Genomic DNA, 16,021 nt, shown 5'->3' on the forward strand with positions numbered 1-16,021 from the left:
GCAGGGCTCGAACCCACGGACTGCGAGATCGTGACCTGGGCTGAAGTCGGACGCTCAACCGACTGAGCCACCCAGGTGCCCCATTAACAACTGTATTTATAGAAGTGGCTGTTACAACCGAATAATATTTACAGCACCGTTTATCTGATATATGAAATGACATGCACAAATCAGCTCTATTTCTATGTGTGGCAATCACTTTGCACAAATAATAATTTATACACATAAATGGAAGTTATTCTGGCAAAACAGAGTTTCAGTTCTTTTTTTTTTTTTGATGGTTCATGCCAAACAGCATATATTCAGTAACACCACATGTTATATCAAAACCATCCTACACATGTTCCCATCATGCACAACTCTCCCCAACACACACACAGATATTTATCTCAGTTTCACCACACTGTCCCCAAACTTCCAGTGCTTCCTTCTGCTGTACCCCTCATCGCCACCATCATCAAAAGATCTGGGATAGCTCCTCCTCACCAAAACATTCTGGAATCTTCTGGATGCTGGGAGAGTCCATGATTGTAATAACTGTATTTATGCAGCTTTGAAGCCATTGTGCACGCACACAGTAATGACAGCAATAATAATAGCTCACCCATTCTTATGTTGGCCCTGTGATAAGTACTTCAGAGGAATTATCACACAACAAGAATCTTGACAATAACCATACGCTTTTTAAATCTCCATTTTACAGATGGGAAAACTGAAATCTGCCCAGTAAGAATTCACACTTACATGAACTTACTCCAGAGCTCAACCACCTATACTACATCTACCAGTTCTTAGTAGAAACGGAAGCCCGTGAGGGAAACAGAGTTTCCACCAAATTGGGGCAGAAGACAGACCCACCTCCCATTGCCTGGGAAGGTAGAAACCCTTCAAAGTACTTGCAGAATTCCAGCCTGTTGGGATTGGGAGAAGGGACTCATTATCTAACAGCCATCTTTCCCTCCTAAGTTTGGACCTAATGGAGACATTCAACAAGAGAAGGTAAATGGTGAGCTGATGGAAAATCATGTACACACTTCATCTCCGATGCCACACCTTCTTCCCAGTCCTAGGATTCTGGACCACACAGGGCTCCTTCCAGGAGGGAAGGCTGTCCAGGGAGTTTTCCAGGCCACAAGATTAGCAGACCTGGGTAAGCACCTCCGTGGGGCTGAGGCCAGCAGGCCAAGATCTTTCACCCAATTTGCCAGAGAAGTTGCTCCTTCTTTCCTGGGGACAAGTGAGGGTATGTGCATGGGTAGTAAAAAGAGAAGCTTCAAGTGTTTTCCCCATATCTGTCTCTCCTGAGGAGCAGTGGAAATCCCTGTACCTGAATGGAAGTTGAAAAGTGGGGAACTTCACCTTAACTCAGTGCTATATCATCTTGGTCAAGACTATAACAGAGCACACCCAGCCACCCCAATGAGAGCCTTATCACTTTCCATCTCTTATGAGATAGAACATAAAACTAATTATATGTGATGACATTATAGTAATGCCAAAAAATAGCTTCATTAAAATAAAAAGACAATGATGTGAACATTAACATTTGCAACAAGTCCAGAAATATTTTGAGAGACTGTGTAATGCATTAGTCCAAACTAATATACATTTTAGTTTATGATCAACGTCAGAAAGAAAGGCAACATGTAGTATTCACCACCCATGTTGCAACTAGATACCTCTTTCTTAAGGTTGTTTCACACATCGAAAGATAGTGGCTTTTTAGCTGTAATCATCAAGACAGTATGGTACTGGAACAAAAACAGACACTTAGATCAATGAAACAGAATAGAGAACCCAGAAATGGACCCACAAACGTATGGCCAACTGATCTTTGACAAAGCAGGAAAGAACATCCAATACACTAAAGACGGTCTCTTCAGCAAATGGCGCTGGGAAAACTGGACAGCAACATGCAGAAAAATGAAACTGGACCACGTTCTGACACCATACACAAAAATAAATTCAAAATGGATGAAAGACCTAAACGTAAGACAGGAAGCCATCAAAATCCTAGGGGAGAAAGCAGGCCAAAACCACTGTGACCTTGGCTGCAGCAACTTCTTACTCAACACGTCCCCAGAGGCAAGGGTAACAAAAGCAAAAATGAACTATTGGGACCTCATCCAGATAAAAACCTTCTGCACAGCGAAGGAAACAATCAGCAAAACTAAAAGGCAACCGAGGGAATGGGAGAAGATATTTGCAAATGATAAAGAAGACAAAAGGTTAGCATCCAAAATCCATAAAGAACTTATCAAACTCAACAGCCAAAAAACCAAATAATCCAGTGAAGAAATGGGCAAAAGACATGAATAGACACTTTTCCAAAGAAGGCATCCAGACGGTTAACAGACACATGAAAAAATGCTCAGTATCACTCATCATCAGGGAAATACAAATCAAAATCACAGTGAGATACCACCTCACACCTGTCAGAATGGCTAACATTAACAACTCAGGCAACAACAGATGCTGGCGAGGATGCGGAGAAAGAGGATCTCTTTTGCACTGCTGGTGGGAATGCAAACTGGTGCAGCCACTCTGGAAAACTGTATGGAGGTTCCTCATAAAGTTAAAAATAGAACTACCCTATGACCCAGCAATTGCACTACTAGGTATTTACACGAGGGATACAGGTGTGCTGGTTCGAAGGGGCACATGCACCCCAATGTTTATAGCAGTGCTATTGACAATAGTCAAAGAATGGAAAGAACCCAAATGTCCACTGGCAGATGAATGGATAAAGAAGTTGTGGTATACACACACACACACACACACACACACACACACACACACACACACAATGGAGTATTACTCAGCAGTCAAAAAGAATGAAATCTTGCCATTTGCAACTATGTGGATGGAACTAAGAGGGTATTATGCTAAGTGAAATAAGTCAGTCAGAGAAAGACAAATATATGACTTCACTCATATGTGGAATTTAAGATACAAAACAAATGATCATAGGGGAGGGAAGCAAAAATCATATAAAAATAGGGAGGGGGACAAAACAGAGACTCTTAAAAATGGAGAACAAACTGCTGGAGGAGTGGGAGTGGGGGATAGGCTAAATGGGTGAGGGGCGTTAAGGAGGACATTTTTGGGGATGAGCACTGGGTTTTATACATAGGGGATGAATCACTAGAATCTACTCTTGAAATCATTATTGCACTACATGCTAACTAACTTGGATGTAAATTTAAAAATAAGAAAATAATTTAAAAATGGTTAAAATGTATATTTTATACACAATATATTTTATTCTATTATAATAAAAAAGTTGTACATAAAAAATAAAGATAATGACTTTTAAAAAATTTTTAATGTTTTTATTTGTTTTTGAGAGAGAGAGAGAGAGAGAGACAGCGTGTTAACAGAGGAGGGGCAGAGAGAGAGGGAGACACAGAATCTGAAGCAGGTTCCAGGTTCTGAGCTGTTAGCACAAAGCTTGATGTGAGGCTCAAACTCATGAACTGTGAGATCATGACCTGAGCCGAAGTCAGACACTTAACCGAATGAGCCACCCAGGTGCCCTGATAATGGCTTTTTAAAAAAGCTTACGATCAATTTTATTGAGGTATAATTTACATTGAATAAAATGCTCTGGTGATTATTAAAAGAACATAGTCCAAGAGAGATGGTGTGGTACACCATCTAGATTATGAATATGCTTATTCTCTTATTCTGGCAGAAAACATTGATTGAAACATTGTTTGAAATGTTTACTCAACAAAAGTTTGAAACCTCTGGACCTTATACTGTCAACAAAAAGAGGTCAACATATCTGAGCCCTAGACTTTGGTGGTCTGGAGACAGCAGAAAGATGAGACAATAGGCATAGCCTTGTAGGAGCTCTAAGTATTATGTAAGAATGTCCACACTGCTACTTCATTATAGCCTAACCTTATGCAATAGACACACACTATTTGAAGGTGACCAGAGTTAAAATGCAGAAATGCATACCTACCGGGAGACAGCATTCTGAAAAGAAGTTTTTGGGAGGGAGGAGAAGACATCTGAGATAAAGAAATACACACTGACCCATCATCCCGGCCTATCCAAATCTTTGAAATCAGACTTTTATAGTTTAAGGATGCTGCTTGTCCTCAGAACCTTTAAACTTCTGTGTAAATACGTGTAAATTCCCATTCTTCAAGTGATTTCTTTTTATTATTACTTAATCTAATCACACCTGCTCAGTTAAGCCCAGCTGGTTCCCTTTGGGCATTCAATCATGTCTTTCATTATGGTTATCCAAGAATGTGATGGTCTTCCCTATTAGAACATAAGCTCCCTGAAAATAGGAACTTTGTAAAATAAAATGCTATAAAGCAGTGTTATTAAAAGAGGACACAAGCACCATAGGGGGGCCAACCCTCCAATAACTCCCTTTCTTCATGAGGGACTTATCTGGATCAACGTTTCCCCAAAGTGCAATCTGCAATATGTGCTGAGTGGAAAAAGTTCTATTGTCATATAAATTTGGGAAGTTTCTGTCTCATATTGAATAGGTCTTTCCCTGGGGGCAGGGAAGGATCACAATTCAAGCTTTTTATAAAGACCCTGTTTAACTGTGTTATCCAACCAATTCCCAAGCTTTCCTAACAGAATGTCCCCACTCTCAACATGACACCGACGGATAGTCCTGTATTAAAATAAATGCAACATCCTTTCAAATTCTAACATGTCTATTAAGAAATACCATAAAACTCACTAATTAGAATCAAGTGAGAGAAGCAGGAATCAAGGCAGAAAGTCTACATTATTTCTTTCAAGTCTATCAAAAACTGAAATTAAGCTTACAAAATATAATCTTGTGACACATTTGCTATAAAAATAGAGTATTTAACATATCTGCATATTTTTAAGTAATAAGTCATTCAAAGAGCCTGGAAATTTTGATTTTAAGTATATTAACATTCTTTTCTTATGCAATTTTGACAAATTAATTTGCTCTGTGAAGAACAATTCTCCTAAACCAGGTTAAACTGGCCTCGGTAGTTGTTGAAATTTCTACAAACTACACGTTAGTAAAGCGTAAAGGCCTTATTCAAATAACAGAACTATTTACATGCATGAAGGTTTTTGAAGGTCCTAGACCTCCTGATAGAAGAATATTCTCAAGTGAGTCAAAGTCAGCGTTATTCTAATGAACAAATATCTAAATTCAATTTAGTATGTACAGCAATATTCTTTCTGATTACAAAACTAAAACATGTTTAAGAAATAATTGGAAAATTCAGAAGTTACAAAGAATAAAATAAAAACCATATGTATTTCTACCACCCAGAAATCCCTACTCTTAGCGATTAGCAATTCTAATTCCAATCTTTAAGCTATGCAGATGCTTCTGCATATGATTACTTTAGATCATACTGTACATTTGAATTTGAAGCCCTTCTCAGATTACTCTCTTATCTCTAAGTCTTCAGGTATGAATTTTCCCATTCACTGGAGTAGTAGACTATCTCAAGTAGTACAGGCTTTCATTATAGGTTTAGTAATCCTTGGCTATGAGCATATCTTCTTTAGCAGTGGTTCTCAGAGAGTGGTCTGGGGTTCCCCAGGAAACTCCCAAGACCAGTCAAGGAATCTGAGGTCAAAATAATTTTCATAATGTTATTTGATGTTTCCACTCTCATTTTTTCATGACTTTATAATCGCATTTTCCAGAGGCTACATATGTGGTAACATCATTGTTCTAATGGTTAATGAAATGTGTACTTGGAGATTCTCGTGTCTTATAAGTTCCTCAGATTTAGTTTCTAATATGGTAAATATCGATAGGTATAACCAACAAAAACGAAAATTCTTTTGTTCTTAACAATTTTTAAGAGTGAAAAGTGGTTAATGAGGCCAGACCAAAAATTCAGAATTATGGTTCTAAAGGAATCATCTCCTGCTTGAACCTGGATTTATGCAGATTTTCCTTTGGGGTTTACTTAATTTTTTCCAATAGAGTTTTTTTTTTTTTTCAACGTTTATTTATTTTTGGGACAGAGAGAGACAGAGCATGAACGGGGGAGGGGCAGAGAGAGAGGGAGACACAGAATCGGAAACAGGCTCCAGGCTCTGAGCCATCAGCCCAGAGCCCGACGCGGGGCTCGAACTCACGGACCGCGAGATCGTGACCTGGCTGAAGTCGGACGCTTAATCGACTGCGCCACCCAGGCGCCCCTCCAATAGAGTTTTGAGTTTGCCCCTGCTTGAGTTCCAAATGGTTCCCAAAAGTCTGAACTACTTTTTTTATCGGTAGCTCAGTCCTGGATTTCCATATTTGCAGATGCCGATGAGCTCAGGGTTTCCATCTCAGGTGGGTGACATTTTCCTAGCCTTGTCTGTGGCAGGCAGGTGTGGACTGTCTTCCCTTCCAGGTGGAGATGGGCAGTGTGCTCCTGGATCCCAGATTACTTGCTGGCCATGTCCTGGTCACAACTTGGAAGGCACAGTGCCATCTCCTATACACTAAGTCTGCCCTTTCCATTTCTGGGACCTGACAATTTTTTTCTTTTGAGGTCAGCCATTTATTATTAAAATAATAATGATATATCATCCACATATGTGAAACAGGGTTTAGCGTATGCATAATCCACCATCGTGACCCAGAGGTTGGCACTTTCGTGATATGTTTTAATCATACATTTTATATTTAAATTTTCTCACAGTTTTAAATATTCTAGTACCATTTTTATTTATTATATACCTTAATTCATTTAACCTGTCTCCTATCATTGGGCATCCAGATTATTTCTACTATTTGAGTATTATTAATAATGTGGTGATGCCCAGCCTTGTGGTAGATCTTACTGAGAATTTGAGAGGTCAAAGGAGGAACCTAGACTGGATGATTTTTATATATAATATCACATTGTCCTTCATAAAGACTGTGGCAATTTATAACTTCCAGAAGCATGTAGGAGAGCCCTGATTTCCTTGTGTTCTCACCTATACTAGAAATTAGTTGAGATTTCTGCCAAATTACAGAAAAATTTTTTATGATTTTAAGTTGCATGTGATTACCTGTGAAATTGAATATCTCTTTCCTTGCGAAATCTTTTATATTTTGCCCATTTTTGTATTGAGGTTTGCAGTGGTTTTAATGTAGCCCCCTAAAAGATACGACCATGTCCTAACTCCCAAAACCTATGAATGTGACCTTTTTGGAAACAAGAATAACTAAATTGAGGATCTTTTTTTTTTTTTATTTTTTTTTCAACGTTTTTATTTATTTTTGGGACAGAGACAGACAGAGCATGAACGGGGGAGGGGCAGAGAGAGAGGGAGACACAGAATCAGAAGCAGGCTCCAGGCTCTGAGCCATCAGCCCAGAGCCCGACGACGCGGGGCTCGAACTCACGGACCGCAAGATTGTGACCTGGCTGAAGTTGGACGCTTAACCGACTGCGCCACCCAGGCGCCCCTAAATTGAGGATCTTAAAAGGAGATCAAGTTGGATTATCTAGGTGGGCCCTGAATCCAATGGTAAGTTTCCTAATAAGACACAGAAAAGACTCGGACACAGAGGTAAAGCCATGAGAAAATAGAGGCTGAGACTATGCGGTCACAAGCCAAGGAACACTGAAACTACCAGAACCTGGGAGTGGCAAGGAGGGATCCTCCCCTTTGTAGAGAGTGCCACCCTGTAACATCTTGAACTGTGAGAAAATAAGTTTCTGTGTTTTAAGCCACCCAGTGTGGTAATTTGTTAAGCAGCCACAAGAAAGGAATACAAGATCATTTTTTTAAAAAAATTTTTTTAACGTTTATTTATTTTTGAGAGACAGAGACAGAGAGGGAGACACAGAATCCAAAGCAGGCTCCAGGCTCTGAGCTGTGGGCACAGAGCCCGATGCGAGGCCCGAACCCATGAACTGTGAGATCATGACCCGAGCCAAAATCGGATGCTTAACTGACTGAGCCACCCAGGTGCCCCAAGATCTTTTTCTTATTGAATTTTAAAAATGGTTTATATATAAACTCCTTTGTCATACAGGTTGTAAATACTTTTCTCAGATGGTCTCATTTATGGTGTTTTTGCCATGAAAAGTTATTGACTATTTTTATAGTCTGTTCAAAATGTTCTTCTTTCATGTTTCCTGCCGTGAGTAGTTTATTCAGGCCCTCCTGAAGTTCCAAAATATTCATCTATATTTGTTCTAATTCTAATACTAGTTTCATTGTTGAATGTTTAGTTCTTGAATTTATTTTGCCATCTTGTACAAGGAAGGGATTTTTTCAAATGAATAAACAAGTATCTCAGAAACATTTATTAAAATGCCCCTTTCATGAGACAAAATTCCTACATATAATAGTCTCTCTTCAGTTTTGAACTCTGCTACATTGATCTGCTTATCTCCTGTTGCCCTCAAACCATTTTACTTTAATTTTTATCACTTTGTTATAAGTTTAATATCTATCAGTGCTTGTGCATCTCAGGACTCATCCTTTGCAAATATTTATTTGCATCCAATCTAATTTGTCTTCCAAATGGACTTGAGAATTGCTTAGCCATTTTCTAAGAAAATTTTCATTAGAATTTTAACTAGAATTGTACTACGTTTGCAAATTAATTTCAGAAGAACTAAGCCTTAAAGCAGTCATCTTGTCCAAAAATATATCTTGGTATTTATTCAAGTCTTCTTTTATGTAACTCAGTGACGTTGAGACATTTTCTTCTTATCGTGTCAGTTATTTAATGAACAAGATGCATACACACAAAGACAGAAAAAATTTTTTTAAATTTATATTCCTTTGTGTATTTGTTCACTGGCTTCTCAGAACCATGACATAGACTCTGGCCGTGAAGTTTAGTGTCTGTCAGATGCATTTGGTGGGCCAGGAAGTGCGCTCTCTCCCACAGTAAAACATTGGCCTCAGTGGGAAAGGAACTCACCAAATGTGAGTCAGGGATTAGAGCACATGTGATTCAAGTGCTGAGTCAAGTTCGTTTACGGAGGCTTCAGAAAGGGAAGTCTCTGAACCATGCTGACAGTTCTAGCTCAGCTTTCTAGACCCTTCTATGTACTGGGCCTAACTCAGGTCAAGTGTTACAAGGAGCAACACTGAGGGAGAACTGGCCAGCAGACCCAGAGTGTCTTCAGTAGAGCCCAGAAGGAGTACAGTGTTCTGGATTCCTGTCCCTAAGGAGCCACCAGGATGATGTCAGCCTTTGGGGAAACCAGATGCCTGAGGAGCATCAAAACAATCTGCGTTATTAGGCATAGTCACTATAAAACTGTCGCACACAATTCCTACTCTTCAGTAAAAGCGAGATACTCTCTTCCACGAAATGACCAAAGACGTCTGGCAGATGAGTCCCCTGGCATTAAAAAGAGGCTGCCGGATTCGAAAGGGACCATCTGTGGATGTGGTAATAACCACTCAGAGTGAGTGCGGTCAGTTCTGCTTCTTTTGCTGGGATGTATGAATCATGTGAAGGGAGCCTGAAGAGAAACAAAGCCAAGAACTGAATTCCTTCCCAAAAGCATGTGGGTTATCACAAAGGCTCTCGAGGGCTGGGAAGGGCAGAAGGAAAGTAGCGACCTCCCTCGACAATTCTCCTTATCTCCTCTGGGATTAAAAAACGTTCCCCCAAAGATCCAATCATCCATTCAAGAAGGATTTATTAAGCACCTACTACATGCCAGATACTTGAGCTGAAGATAAGAGATTAAACAAAAACACACAAAGTTCCTGACGGTATGGGGCTTTCTTTCTAGTGCCAAGACAGATGACAAAACAAATAAATACATGATTTCATGTAATGGTAAGGGCTACAAATAAAGCAGGGTAGGAGGCTGGAGCAACGCTGCCCCACAGAGCTCTCTGTGATGACAGAAATGTTCCAGATCTGTGCTGTCCAATAAATATAGGGCAAAATTTAAATCTACATAACCACACCTGGCTAGTAGCTACCCTGTTGGACAGTGTAGGGTTACAGTGTGCAGGAGGGGCTGCTATTCTCAGAGGAGTGGTCCAGGTGAGAACCTCAAAACAGAGGGAATTTGAATGGAAGCCTGATTAAAGCCAGGGCAGAAGCCCCATGCTCCCCAGGGACTCAGAGCTTTCCACACACAGAAAGCAGCAAGAAAAAGGTGTCACGTGGAGAATGGCAAGGAGGCCAGGTGACTGAGTAGAATCAGGAAGGGGTAACAAGGGAAGTGACTACAGGCAGATCATCAGGGGCTTTGAGGTCACAGTAAGGACTTTGGGGTTTGCTCTAAGTGGGATGGGTTTAAGGTAGGAAATCTGAGAGAGTGTAGCTTGATAAAACCTTATTTACGTAAACATTGGAAATGTCTTCTTTTCTTTTACTGTATCTTATTAGCCTTGCTTTTCACATCTGTTCCAATCTTTGTCTGACAATAATCATCTGATAACGAATAGGACAACTTTACAATAAAGACTGCACTTATTAAGTGTTTTTAAGAACAGGGTTGAGGAAGGAGAAGCACAGTTGGAAGAAAAGTCCCTCAGCATAGAAAGCAATCAAGAGAAGAAGCCAACCTCCAATGTACCAAGTAGACACTTAATAAGGACCTGTGATCAGTCACCCTTCTTCTCCACACTCACTCAGTATCGCATCAGAGCTACTACAGAATGAGACTAATTTCCATGTCCTCTGTTTGCCCATCATTGGAATTGGAAGAGAAAGAAGTGGACGCAGGCAATTTATAACTTAGATAGTCACATCTTGCATATTTCAAAGTTGGCTATGGAGCCAAACACTGGTATCAGGCAATTACTTAAATCCAAAGACAGAACACTAACAGAGTCATGTAACGCACACACTATCTCAGCGGAATAAACACCTGGTTATTCTTTTTTGTTTTTAATTTTTTTTTCAACGTTTATTTATTTTTGGGACAGAGAGAGACAGAGCATGAACGGGGGAGGGGCAGAGAGAGAGGGAGACACAGAATCGGAAACAGGCTCCAGGCTCTGAGCCATCAGCCCAGGTAAACACCTGGTTATTCTTAAATACGAACAGAAACTCCACAACATCCCAAGAGCAAACAGGTGTCCTTGACATATTAAATGCCCTGAATCATTAGACACACAGTGGTCTTGATTATAAGCCAAATGCACACCTGGGTTCCAATACTGCTTTTTGCCACTTGCCAGCTTTGTGATGCTAGGCAAGTTATTCATGGTCTTCAATCATCAATTACATTATCTGTGAAATGGAAAATAAAAGCCCTGTTTGAAGGATTAAATAAAATAACATCCAAGACAACACGTGGCACATGGTACCTACTCAGTAAGCGCAAGTTTACTTGAAATTAAAGAAGAATAAAAGATGGCATTTATACATATAATTCACAGTCCAGCAGCGATAATGCTGGCTGGCACTTTTCCTTTTTTGAAAGGAAAAAATGACAATGAAATGCAGGCTGGCAGTGCGCTTCTCTAGCCAGGAGCCAGGCTGGAGAGTCACGAAGCACAGCGCTCTTGCAGAAGAGGTATTCATGGCTGTTGCTGAGATACACAACCTGAGGTCTGGCTGCAGGAAGGCTCCAAGAAGAATGTCTATTTGTCTGCTTGTCTTTTCTAAGCTAGTCAGGCAATATGATTAGCATACTTGCAGTTTTAATGCAATTTAAAGGCAGAGCCAACAGGAGAAAGAAACAGACTCCCCCAGGCTTGCTCTAGTCTCCCCGTAATTTCTGGAAATGGCCTATTTTCTCTTTCTGCTTTGTCCATGTCTTACTTAGTAAATATTTCCTTTTGCAAGCTTGCCTAGGGCGTAGCTACAAAAGCAGCTGCCTTTGTTTACTTCAGCACAGTCTGAGCCTTGATAAAACCCCTAGAGCTTTATCCCCCAGGGGTGCTCTACTCATTGTTCCCTTTGCTTGTGGCCTGTACAAGGAAGACACCAGAGACTTCCTTGACACTTCAACCAGTGAGCTGTGGCTAAGTGCAGGTGCAGCTTTGAGACCAAGGTGTTTTCGTGGCACAAAGTGTGATCTGCGAAGCAACAGAATGGAGTGTTCATTGACTCAGTGCGCCATATCCTGCCCAGGGCTTGCTCGCTCCCTCTCTCTCTCTCCTTTTGTCCCCCCAACTGGTTATTTATTTGTTTCTTTTTGAAGTTTTTATTGAAATTCTAGTCAGTTAACATACAGTGTAACCTTCGTTTCAAGTGTACAATGCAGAGATTCAGCACTTACATACATCACCTGGTGCTCATTACAAGGGTCTTCCTGAATTCCCATGACCTATGTAACCCATCCTCCCCAACCACCTTCCCTTTGGCAGCCATCAGTTTGTTCTCCATAGTTAAGAGTCTAGTGCTCTCTTGCTACAAGATAATTCTGCATGATCAAGGTAGCCACTGAAGAATGGGTGCCCTCCTCTCTCTTCCAACAAAACCTTTTCCTTTACTACCACTGGGCAAATGGAGCTGCTCAATAATTCACACACAACATACAAATAAATGGCTAAGGAGTGCCTCAAGTACTCCTCCCTTCTCTGAGGTGTTTGGCTTTGAACTCCTTAGTCCAAGGAATCGTGTAAATTATGGAATTCTGACCTCACAGATGGGGTTGATAAGTTAGATATTGTGGGACGAGAGGAATTTCTTGGTTGAAAACCCTTCAAGTGGACTACTGAATATTCTATCTGTATGAGAACAGATCTTGACCTATAGTAACCATCGCAGGGAAGCCAGAATTCATCCATCCACCCCACCAGACTACTAGTTCTTTAAAGGAAGAGACTGTGTTTGGGTTCATCTCACATCCTTAGTCCCCAAGGCAATCCTGGACACCCATTCAACCAACAGCTATTGTCACCTACTCAATAGTAGGGTCTGGACTCTACCTAGGCTCTATGCATACAGAAATTAAAGGCATGGATCCTCACCATCAGGGGATTTCCCATTTAGTGGAACATCCAACCACTAGACAGATAAGTGTCTGACAATGCGATGAAAGCTATGTGCTGGCACATGTTATTGTGATAAGCTTGGATAGAGTGAGATCTAAACTGATTTGATCAGGCAAAGGTGGCCAAGTAAAGTATTAACAGACTAAGGTATTAGCTTATTAATTAGCTATAGTAGGAACTCAGTATACATCGAAATAAAAATAAACATGTCATGCGTGAGAGTCTTTTGCACAATTGTACCTGTGTCAGAAAAAAAAAATAAGCAAAAATAAAAACAAAAATGGACTTCCAATGCCTTCTGTGACTGTCACACCACTGGGGCCAAGAGTCAAACTCAACCTTGACCACACTTGCTGAAACTGAAATGTTCAGTTTCTTCCTTTAGCTTTTTGGTGTCTCACCTTTCTGACATTGTTATCCATTACGGTTTAGCACCAAGGAGGAAGGTATAAAAGCACTTCCACAACTGACAGGAATACATGATTGACATCTGATGACATACAGCAATGTTTTCTAAAATGCACTCCAAGAGATATTAAAAAGCATTCCTCAAAAAGAAAGTTTATGGACAATTAAGATGGGAATACACATGTTAGTTTCTCACCACCTCCACTGCTCATCACCTGGTCCAAGCCACCATCTTGTCTCACCTGAACAGTGCAGTGGTCTTCCTGGTTCTACCTTTGACCTTAGAGGCTCTTCTCCACATAGAAAGCAGAGAAATCCTTTCCAAAGACAGGGCAGAAAATATCACTCCAGTGCTAAGAGCCCTCTAGCAGCTTCTTCCGACTCCCTTTGCCCCTACAGAGCCTGGCCAATCTCCTCTCTGGTCTCAACTTCTACTACACCCCCTCACCCCATCCCAGCGTACTCCAAAATGCCAAACACTCTTCTGCCTCAGGACCTTTGCACTTGCTCTTTCCTCTGCTTAGAATGCTCTTCCCCCTCCCTCATAACTGTTGGCCTCCCTCCCTTATTTCCTTTTAGTCCCTTCTCAAATGTTGTCCCCACATAGAGCCCTAGAGCATACTGTCTAAGACAGTGTCCCCACATCATCACTCTCTGACCCTTTATGATGTTTTTCTTATCATCTTTCATTATCTGACAATATATTACATATTTTGACTTGTTTATTATGTGACTATTCCCACAAACTATGAACTCCATGAAAAAAGGAACTTTTATATTGTTCTTGGCTAAATTCCCAGCACCTAGAAAAATGCCTAACACTTTCTAACATTTTTTATAAAACAAATGCCTGAATGGAACACCAAATTAAGCAAAACTGAATCTTTTTTGTGGTTACTGATTTTACAGACCTTCTCAAGACCTTTGATATGCTTGCTACCCATGCCTTGTGTGTGTCTTTCCTCCATGAAGGGGAAAAAAACAATGTCGCCCAGACTTACCTGACGCCAGAATATCTTACAGAACAAGCATTCTCAGGATGAGTGTCAGGGTACCCTCATCAGGAGTGAGATGCAACAGGGGTGAAAACATTTTCCTGGTTCTGCCAACAAGAGAAGGCTCTCTCAAGAAAGACCGGCCTTCTCTTCAATCGATGCAACCGCCACAGTACAGGAGCAGGAGGACCACCGGTGCCTCTCAATATGATCTCAGAGAAGCAAATGAATTCTGATGTTTCTTGGTCCAACCTTGGGGCGGCAAATTATTTGATGTTACCACTGGGTAGTCAGCTGCTTCTGTCATGGCTAGTATGGTCTACAGAATGATGTTCCTTTTGTCTTCAGTCTCCATCAGCAGAATGGAATCTAATGGTAACAGTTCTGCAGGCCACTCTCCAAATGGAAATACATACTGGAAATACTGAGGGTAGAGGGAGGAGGACAAATATATTTCCTCGCTGGAAATGTGCCTTCCTTCACCTGCTCCCAGTCTCTCTCGCACAATTCACATGTAGTAATTGTCAGTAGTCACCATTAATGCTATAGTCATAAGGAAATCACATGTGATTCATTAAGAAAGGTCTAGATAGGGTGATGGGCATTGAGGAGGGCACCTGTTGGGATGAGCACTGGGCGTTATATGGAAACCAATTTGACAAATTATATTTAATATATAAAAAAAGAAATGTCTAGATAAAAAAGAGAAATAGTGAAAGAACTTACAGTCTTTCATTACATTAACAAAAATAACTCGTGGGCCATGGTAGTATTTAATCCAGTCCACATTTCTGAGTGCTCAGGCTTACAGAACTAAGGGGTGGGAGAACGGGTGGGAGGAGAGGAGTGGGAGGCCAGAGAGAAGAGAGAAGAAAGAATAGCCTGTTCCCTCCGAATTCACTCTCTGGTGGGATTCCAGCCTCATTATAACAAGCTGGAATACATACCACTATGGGACATGCTGTACACACAAGAGGCCAGGACAGGAGGAGGACGGAAGGGGTCCATTCCACAAGCTTGCTCAAAGGCAGAAAGGTCCACAGGCTGAGTGTGGGCTCTACCTTACACTTGATTCTATTTTCAAGCAATGCCAGTGGTGTGTGAACCAGATTTTGAAAGACTCGTTATGAAATGACCAGTGCTTTAACAGAGTACCTGGGACATTTGTGCTTTGAGGACTAGCCCACCATGTCTGCAAGGAAAAATAACAGTAACTACAAAAAAAACAACACAGTAAGTGGATTATGTTCCTCCTGGCTGAAAATGGTTTCATGTTCTAAATTGATTTTTTTTTTTTTTAAATAAGTGAGAGCTTGTGGTCCTAATGATTTAAAAGGTCCTAAAAGGTTTTCTAAATGTAAGCAGAATCAATAAGGCTTATCTGCTCCCTTCACGCCTCTCCCCCAAATGTTTGTTTCTCCACTTGGTGCATAATACAGAAACTGCAATACAGGTGATATTCAACCCCTCACCCCTGGTGTTCAGGGATATGCATTTATGCTGCATCATCTACAGTATATTAACATTTGTAAACAATTTCACATATATTATCTCATATGATCTTAATTTATACTTAGAAAGGATTTCATAGAGAAATGGATACTGAGTGATCTATTGGGATGGTCCAGAGTCACAGAAGACTAGTGTTATGTTATGTTATGTTATGTTATGTTTATTTTTTATTCTATTCTATTCTATTCTATTCTATTCTATTCTATTCTATTCTA

The 16,021-nt window shown here is 40.6% G+C and overlaps 1 protein-coding gene across 1 annotated transcript in view; it reads right to left on the reverse strand.

The window, feature by feature from the left end:
* The window catches only part of SV2C (synaptic vesicle glycoprotein 2C), a 229,578-nt gene that overhangs the window by 174,336 nt on the left and 39,221 nt on the right, over positions 1-16,021 (reverse strand). The gene's annotated exons all lie outside the window — the stretch shown is intronic.

Source organism: Herpailurus yagouaroundi, unplaced genomic scaffold (assembly GCF_014898765.1).
Source record: "Herpailurus yagouaroundi ecotype Mexico unplaced genomic scaffold, PumYag 29, whole genome shotgun sequence".
NCBI classification, from domain to species: Eukaryota; Metazoa; Chordata; class Mammalia; order Carnivora; family Felidae; genus Herpailurus; species Herpailurus yagouaroundi.